Source organism: Epinephelus lanceolatus, chromosome 16, assembly GCF_041903045.1.
Source record: "Epinephelus lanceolatus isolate andai-2023 chromosome 16, ASM4190304v1, whole genome shotgun sequence".
Lineage (NCBI taxonomy): Eukaryota > Metazoa > Chordata > Actinopteri > Perciformes > Serranidae > Epinephelus > Epinephelus lanceolatus.
Genome location: NC_135749.1, coordinates 32,924,496 through 32,933,208, shown reverse-complemented (window position 1 = coordinate 32,933,208; position 8,713 = coordinate 32,924,496).

Genomic DNA, 8,713 nt, shown 5'->3' with positions numbered 1-8,713 from the left:
TACTTCTTCTTCTTTGTCACACTGGGATTAAAAATGTAGACTCACTTTCACACTTAACCTTTATGGTTCAGTAATAACAAACTCAGGTCCATTTGCGTGGTTAGTACGGTTTGTTTGGGCTGGTGTGAAAACTGTCAGTCGAACCCTGGTGTGGACCAAACAACCGAATCAAGACTGCTTAAAAAGGTGGGTTCCGGTCTGCTTCCAACATACTCTGATGCAGTTCTTTTATGGTGTGAAAGAAAATGAACCAACCACAGAATTTTATGACAGCAGATATGTAATTTTAGCAGGATTTCAACAGCTAAACCAAAAATAAATCCATCTGCTGATGGTGAAATCTGGCCATGATCTTATAATTGATCCTGATAAAGGCCACGTATATCCCATAACCTATTTATGCTAATGCAAACATGTGACCATGGTAACATATGCATGTCAGTGTGGGTATTTCCTCTGATTATATAGCTATTAAAACTGCCATCATTGTATCTGACTCTGTGTTCTTTGACTGTTCATGAAGTCCATTAAAAAGTGTGTGACAGTGATCCCACAGTATTAAGCCCTGAATCATCACTGTACAAGACGCCTCCTTTTTATCCTTTCATCCTGTGTCATTATTCATGTCATGCGATTGATTTGTAGTCTAATAATAGCCCACTATTAATGATTACAATCAGTTATTTCTCTATGAGCTACTTGGGAAACCAAAGAACATAAACATAAACACTTCAGAAGCATTTAAGTGCTGCTGCATAAACTCTTGGCAGTCACTGGAATTTGATTTGCGTTACCTGCCAGTCAGAAGAACCAATGTTCACTCCTCTTGGTTCATTTCCAAAAAGTCAGTGTGAACAGGAATTGAACCAAAACTAAAATGTAACAAGGTATAATTTTTCCCTCTGGTGTGACTAAATGAACCCAAGTACAGGTATTAGGGCCTGTCCCAATACCCACACTTCCCCTAGAAATACCCACTTGCACTTGGTTGTGCGCATTTACGTTTAGGCTAGTGGTGTTCCAAAACATAATTGAGGTAGTGGAAGTGGTTACAACACTTAAAACCTGCCCTAGATTCCAAGGGAGCCCCGACCCACACTTTCAGCGAAGTGGAAGATGAAATCTTGCGAAGTCAGCAACTTCGGCAAGTTTTGGTAAACAATTTGTTACTGTACGATCGGAATGTAGGCTATACAAACAACAGATGGTTGGACTAGCGTAAACTCATCAGCAACTCGGTTGAACACAGCGTCAAAATATTTTAAAAAATCGACTTGCCCAAACAAAATCAATCAGAACTAGAAGACGTCGTAGGCGCCATCTGTTTTCAGCATTTCTTCTCCGTTGATTCATCAGAAGAATGAACACAGACCGTGCCACAACACAAGCACTGGAACCGGCATTTTCAAACCTGAATGACTACCGGTGTCTTGCGTTGCTATACGCGTGACATATGCCTGCATGTCGGCCACGCCAATTTGCATGAAGCAGTGTTTCATTTCTTAGGGAAAGATCTCTACCCTAATATTTCTCACTTCCCTCGTCAAGGGTTATCTCTCAAATGAGGCCACTGTCTCTGTGAATCAGTCAAGTTGCATTTACAGTTTACATCCATTTCCAGACTGATATGTAGCCATGACAGCTGACAGTGCTCCAAACATGGGTGTTTCTGCAAAGAAGCTACAAATTCTAAAACATAGATCCTTCACATACATCTTCAACCTGACGGCACAGGAGATCAAAACAGCACAGTTTCAAGGTCATCACCCAGTATCTGACCAAATGTCTCTCCTTCTGTTCCTGAGATATGGCGTTGAGTAATGGCCAAAAAAGTGCAGAACCTTTTGGGTATTAAGTGTCATCACTTCATTGTTTGTTCCTATTAGACATTTGTGTGAAATGATGTCATAATTAGTATATGAATTCTTGAGTCATGGCCAAAACATGTATTTTGAGGTCACAATGACCTTTCACCTTTGCTTTTCACCTTTGACTGCAAAATCTGATCAGTTCAGATTTCCAGGTGGACGTTTGTGCCAAATTCCATAAAGGCATTCTTAAAATATTGCTTCCACATGAGTAGGACAGACATACTTACGTACTGACAACTCGAAAACATAATGCCTTCGGCCATGGCTGTTGTACATTAAAAAAAATAAAAAATAAAAATCAACAACTGTCATTAGTCCATTACATTGGTCATACTCTCTGCACATAAATATCATACTAAATTCAAACTTTCCTCATATTAACCTTGTTTTGAACATGAGATCTGCATCATGATTACCTTTTGAAGGACAGTGAACAGTGAAGAGCAGCAGGAAATGAGAGGAGGGAAAGAGGCCTACGTCTTACAACAAAGGTCCCAGCTAAATTTGAACTCAGGATGTTGCAGTTGCATGTTACATGCTGTTATACGATACAGTACATAGTTTGACTGCCAGACCACCAGCTTGGGCCTTTATACATGTCACGGCCACTCAGGTCACAATCATGATCTTTCTGACAGCAACTCAAAAAACCATAAAAAGCAGATTATAGGTATGTGGTAATATCATTTCAGTTACTTTTAAATCAAGCATTTCACAGACTTTAATCAACTTCTGGAATATTTGCATGATGCTGAAGATCACTGAGGTAGATATATGAGTTACAAACAATGGTAAGAACGTTAAGTGCTTTGATTGGTCTCAGTCATGGTTTCTGCTCGTCTTCCGCCCCCCCCCTCCCTCCAGTAACATAACTACTGGTTCGGTTCTTGTTATCCTGCTCACAGCACATCTCAGTCAACACGCTGACCTCCTTCCAGGCTCACGTCTCTCTGAAGCGTCTCCCATGCTGTTGGCTGCGACCTCCTGGCTAAATATAGACCGTGGCCAATAGGACTGACGTGGCAGTCGAAACACAAACCTGGAGACAAGCTGTGCACACAAACATGCTCTCAGATACACATGTGTCCGCTTACGTTGGTTCACACACAGGATCTCTTCCTTGTGTGTGCGGGAACGCAAAAAATATAATGATACACACTTAAGCGTTCACAGTGAGAGCACAGTCTGAACCCCCAACGTCATACATTCCCAGCGTCATCCAATCCACTTCACTGCACTGCAGAGAATCAAATTATCCTGAAATTAATATGAGAAGTCGTAAAGTGAAAAGAGCACAGATAGTAAGTTGTTAAAGCCACAGCTTTTCTTTTTGAGTCAGCAAAATGTGCCCCCCCCCCAGCCCCGGTGTTGGGTAGGCTTTTACTCACAGCACCTGTCACTCATGTTGATGTGCTGACTGAGGATCTCAAATCCGATGCTGCTAGTTTGCTTAGTTTGCTAAAGCCTAACAAACTTGATTATATCCCAGTGGTCTATAAGTTAACAGCTGATCTCCGTCAGCCATTTGATACAAGCCATTGATCTCACTGTCTGTGTTTTTGTTGTCGGTTTGACCTCCTTACACTGGCCTTGACCTATGTGGCCACATACCATCTCACATGCATCTAAGATGACAATGACCAATAACCTCTTAATATGTCTCAACATCATTTACACGTTATTATGTAGCAGATATGTTACGTTTCAACAACACTGTGGTTAATGTGTGGTTGGGTTTAGGCACAAAAACCACTTGATTATCTAAGTAAAAGATCATGTTTTGGCTTAAAATACTAAAATGTGGATCCTTCACACACATCTTCGGTTTGGTTTTGGTGGCACTTCCCCAGCTGGAAATGTAGCTGATGTCTCTGTCAAAACCAAACAGTTTTTATGGCATTATCCCGGCTTGAAATGCAGTAATGGGTCCTTAAAAAACGATTGGTTTTGTTTGTTGGTCTCGATCTCTCCATCTCACCTAGCTGGCATATAATCCACCATACCCTCCACCTAGAGAGTCACCTCTAGAGTAGACTGAACATAAGACAAAAAAGGACTTTAATTGCTCACCACTGGAGAAAAAAAAATCACATGATTTATTTTTGATGGTGACGACACAAGAAAAAAAACACACACACACAAAAATATATAAACTGTATGCATATTCACATACAAAAATATAACCCACATAAGCTAACGATAAGGCTTGTTACTGTAAGTAACTTGATGACTGATGGGGTTAGAAAGTTGAAACAAATACCGACCAGGGTACTAAATGCGTTTGTAATGTACCCATACCCATGCATTTAGTTAAAATGTGTGTGTTAATATTAGCCCTTTTTAGATAGGAATTGTGCAAATTTGCAGGAAAGCCCAATCAGTCTTTTTTCAGCATTGGCAGTATAAAAACAAAATCGGGGAGTGCGGCAAAATGCTGCCTACCTACTTTGTTTATACAGAATGTGCCTTTTTTGGGGCAATGGGGGGCGTGAGCAAGTAACAAAACGTGTAGCTCAATGTGTGACATTTATTTTTAATTTTATTAATCCCCCTGAGGGGAAATTTAATTTTTTCACTCTTTTTTGTCATTAACACACAGGTCCAAAAGACACACACGACCTATACATGCATATAGTGGAGAGATGTCAGAGTGAGGGGGCCGCCTTGGTCAGGTGCCCCAAGCAGTTGAGGGGTTCGGTGCCTTGCTCAAGGGCACCTCGGCAGTGCCCAGGAGGTAAACTGGCACCTCTCCAGCTACCAGTCCACGCTCCATATTTGGTCCGGACAGGCGACCCTCCGGTTCCCAACCCAAGTCCCTATGGACTGAGCTACTGACATACTGACATAAACAGTGACATGGGAGGAAAGCTGGTCAGTCCTTCAGCGATTCTCTCGTAAGTTGGCCCGTTCTTCACCGTCCCCGTCATTTGACGGTTAATGGCCTCTTCGTTTGCGAGGGCAAGGAGGGCGCGCAATTCCTTGTCTCCTCAGTTGCTCATCTTTACAGTGTCTGTCAGGTTTGCGTTTCCCTCTTGCTACTAGCTGCTCGCTAATTCCTGCTATCAGCTGTTTCCTGTTCGTCCACCGCCAGTGGGTCGCACGTGCGGCATCATCAACAGCTCCTCCCACAAGTCTTCAACAGCCCCTCCCGTGGCGGAAGGCCACCTCGGTCTGTTTAAACTAAAATGGTTCCGCCAATATGACTACCCTATGAGGCGAAAAATTGGGCACCTCTGATCAACTCGCCAGTCCAGCTCTGTGTGTCTAAACGCTCGCAGCTTGCCAGCAAAACAGCCCAACATTTGTGGAAAATCTGGCAGTGTAAAAGGGGCTATTGTCTTTAATAGCTGGACTTCAGCATTTGTGTATCTGGTCTGAGGCACCTCTGTTTGCAGGGTATGTAAAATTTAGGTAAGAAAAAACTGATGAATTGCAGCTTTGTGTGTAAAACTTTCACTTTAAGCACAGTGCCAATGTTTTTGGACAGAAGAACAAGAAACACAAGGTTCATCTGCATCCACTTTTTAATTTAAAAAAAATATATATTTATTTGCACATTTACAATTTGCCTAAGTGGAAATACCCCAAAAAATAAATCTCAGAATATCATGAAAAGGTTTTATGCTTCGGGTCTATCATTGCATATAGGACATTCCAAGCACTCTTATGGTCTCTGGTTGACTTTGGACACTCCCATGCACACAGGGCTGATTTTCTAAAAAAAAAAACATTCTTAAAATTTGTGCTGCATTTGGATGGAACTTTACTATATGCAGACCCTGTCAGAAAAACTCCTCATGTGTAATGTAAGTCTGCATTTTTCTGGACTGATGCAACTGCATTTTGAGCACAGATGTTTGGGATGATGGAGGATATGAACTCTGTCTCATGTTCCTTAAATGTGAAGGTACTGAATGCCAGACCTCTGCTACAGCTGCTGACAGACATTGAACCATCCATGACCTCTGCACAGCAACACTGTTTAAAAATGATAACTTTTAAGCTTTCAAAATTCAGTGTTTACCTCAGTTTGCTCAATACAGTTTGCCTGTTTAATACTCTAATGCTGCACACTGTGTGCACAGTCAGATGTGGATTTGAGCTGCACCCCCAAAAGTCATTCACTTAAAACGTTATCCAATCCACTGGAAAGAAAATACACTCCTCCAATAAATATGAGACCTCGACAAGTGAAGAGTGTACGCGACGAAAACTGATATTAAGCTTTTAAATATTTGCAGCTCTGTTGGCTTAAACCCAGAACAGAAGTGTGTGGGAGAAGTTAGCTGGACATTCTTGACTGGTCTCAGACGGATATTCAAACAGTCCAACTCAAACAGAGCAGCGTCCAGCTCCAACACACTGCACATGTCTGCAGTATCACAGACACACACATTAAATCAAGATCCCCAGAATGTCACACATGTCTAGACAGCCATGGTAAATTTCAAGTGAAATGAGTAATGACCTAATAAAAGACTTAATTGCACCTTTTAAAGCTCATCTACAAATACAGCTCCATGTGTGAGTGAATATCAGATGTCTTTATATAAAGATACACACAGACATGGCAGGGCTCCAACCACAGACCTACAGCAGAGAACAAAAGTCATACAGTACACTGACACAGGTCATGATATGTTGGAGGGATAAACTGGTCAGATTTTTAAAGATCCTGATCTTTAGTACAGATAGAGATTTGCTATGTTAATTATCATTCAGACTTTCAGCAGTTTGGATTGGATTATACAGCATGATTCATGTCACTTCTGTGAGTCCTGATGCTACATGAATGAATTCAAACTTTCTCTGACTTTTGTGGTCTTTGATTTCATAGAAGCTTGCCATAACCAGAGTTGGGTAAGGGTTACTTTAAAAGTAATCAAATTACTTTACTGCGTTACCTTTTTGAAAAGCAACCAGTTACTTTACTGCGTTACTCCCTGAGTAAAGTAACTCAAGTACTTATAAAGTACTTCCAACGTTACTCCCTGAGAAAAGTAACTCAAGTACTTATAAAGTACTTCCAACATTACTCCTTGAGAAAAGTCACTCAAGCACTTTTAAAGTACTTTTGAGTATTCTACATTTCCTATTGGGCAATGGACCACAGGGCGCTAAGCCTACATTTTTTTGTCTCCAAAATTAAAGTTATGGACCACTTGCCCTTCACTGAGATCCAATTCTCCCATCACAGCCGTCACTTTGACCAGTAGAAACACAGAACGACCTGCTGCCATAGACAACTGTAGCTATGACAACAACACCCCAGCATTTTTAATATTTCCTCTAGGGATGTTACCACACAGAGTAAAAGGGGGAAATGATGGTGTGAAACAGCAGAGGCACTTTGTCAACCCGCTGAGTTAACGTTACTGTCATTAGCATCAAGCTAGCAAACAATGGTACATCCTCACGGTCGGACATGAAGTAATAACATTAACAAATAGCGGCGGGGCTTTTACTCACCACAACTGCAGAGGCTCCCAGCTTCATTTGAAACAGACTACATTATAGACGGTCCTTTATTTATTAATCCTTCTGTGTGTTTATATATTTACTTTTTATCCACTCCGTTGTCTTCATAAAGTTAATGCATCGTGCCGTCATTTTAAACTCAACACTTCCTGAATTTGTTTCAGATTAAAAGCCCCTTATAACCTCGGCTGAGAGAATCCCTCCATTTTCTAAATAGGCTTTTATTGTGAAACATTTGTAGGAACTTGGTTGTAGAGGATACAGTAGCTTGAATGTTTGCATACGGTGCTTCAAATGTAGCTCCTGCCACCTGCTGGCGCTTTTTAGGTGACTACAACAACATGTCGATGTCGATTTTATGACTCCACAATTGTGTAATGTGACATAGTGACTTTCAGAACGGGCAGAAATGTCGTGTAGTGTGTACCACGCATAATGCAAGTCCTAAGTCTGACCTGTCTGTCAGCGAGTCCTCCTCCATCTATTGAGTCTTGGGGATTTTACTGACGATCCTGCGAAATGTTTTAGACTCCACTGTAGACAACGGCAGCATTTCTCCGACCACGTAGCGAGCCACAAGCTTCGTGGCATCTTTCGGACTGATAGCTTTAATGTTATCTCTGTTTTTAGAACCAAAAGACAGTCATTGCTGTTTCGGAGCTGAAGGACCAGCGTTCTAAAAGTAACAGAAGTAACTGATGTCTTGTTTGAAAATGTACTTAAAGCAGCTGTGCGGAACTTTTTACCATTAATAAAACTGTCCCTAGTTCGTATCACTGCCTCTTGAAAAACCGCATATTTATTTGAACCCAACAGCGACAAAAAAGCCTTTCTCTATATGGCTATTTAGCGTAGCCTCGCTCGGGTCGGACACACAGCGGAAGTCAGCGAACCAGAATACGGCACCCGAGGCGGAAGTGATTCTGCTCGCCCGCAGCGGCCCGCAGCGATTAAACCACAGAAGAAGGAGCCCTGTTTACAGTGTTCTTCGAGTAAGCAGTACGCAGCGGGCATTGCTGAACACATAACACCTAACAGTTTTACCAGAGATGTATCTATGAGGACTTGGTTGTACTTTTGATGTCATGGCGGATAACGAAGGAGCATCATGTAAAATTATCTGTGACTGTGACCATGAACACAAATATACAGCAGGCAGTTGTCCTCAGTTTATAAGAAATTCAGAGCTACACCAGAACATTTATGAACAGGTCTTACTTTACTACTAATTTGTGTGTAACGTTAGCATGTTAGCATGTTTCCACTAACTACTTGGACTGACCTAACATTAGTAGCGTTAGCTTTGCAAGCAAAGGCTGCAGGTAACAGCTTTGCTGTGTTAGGATTATGTTATGTCTTCACTG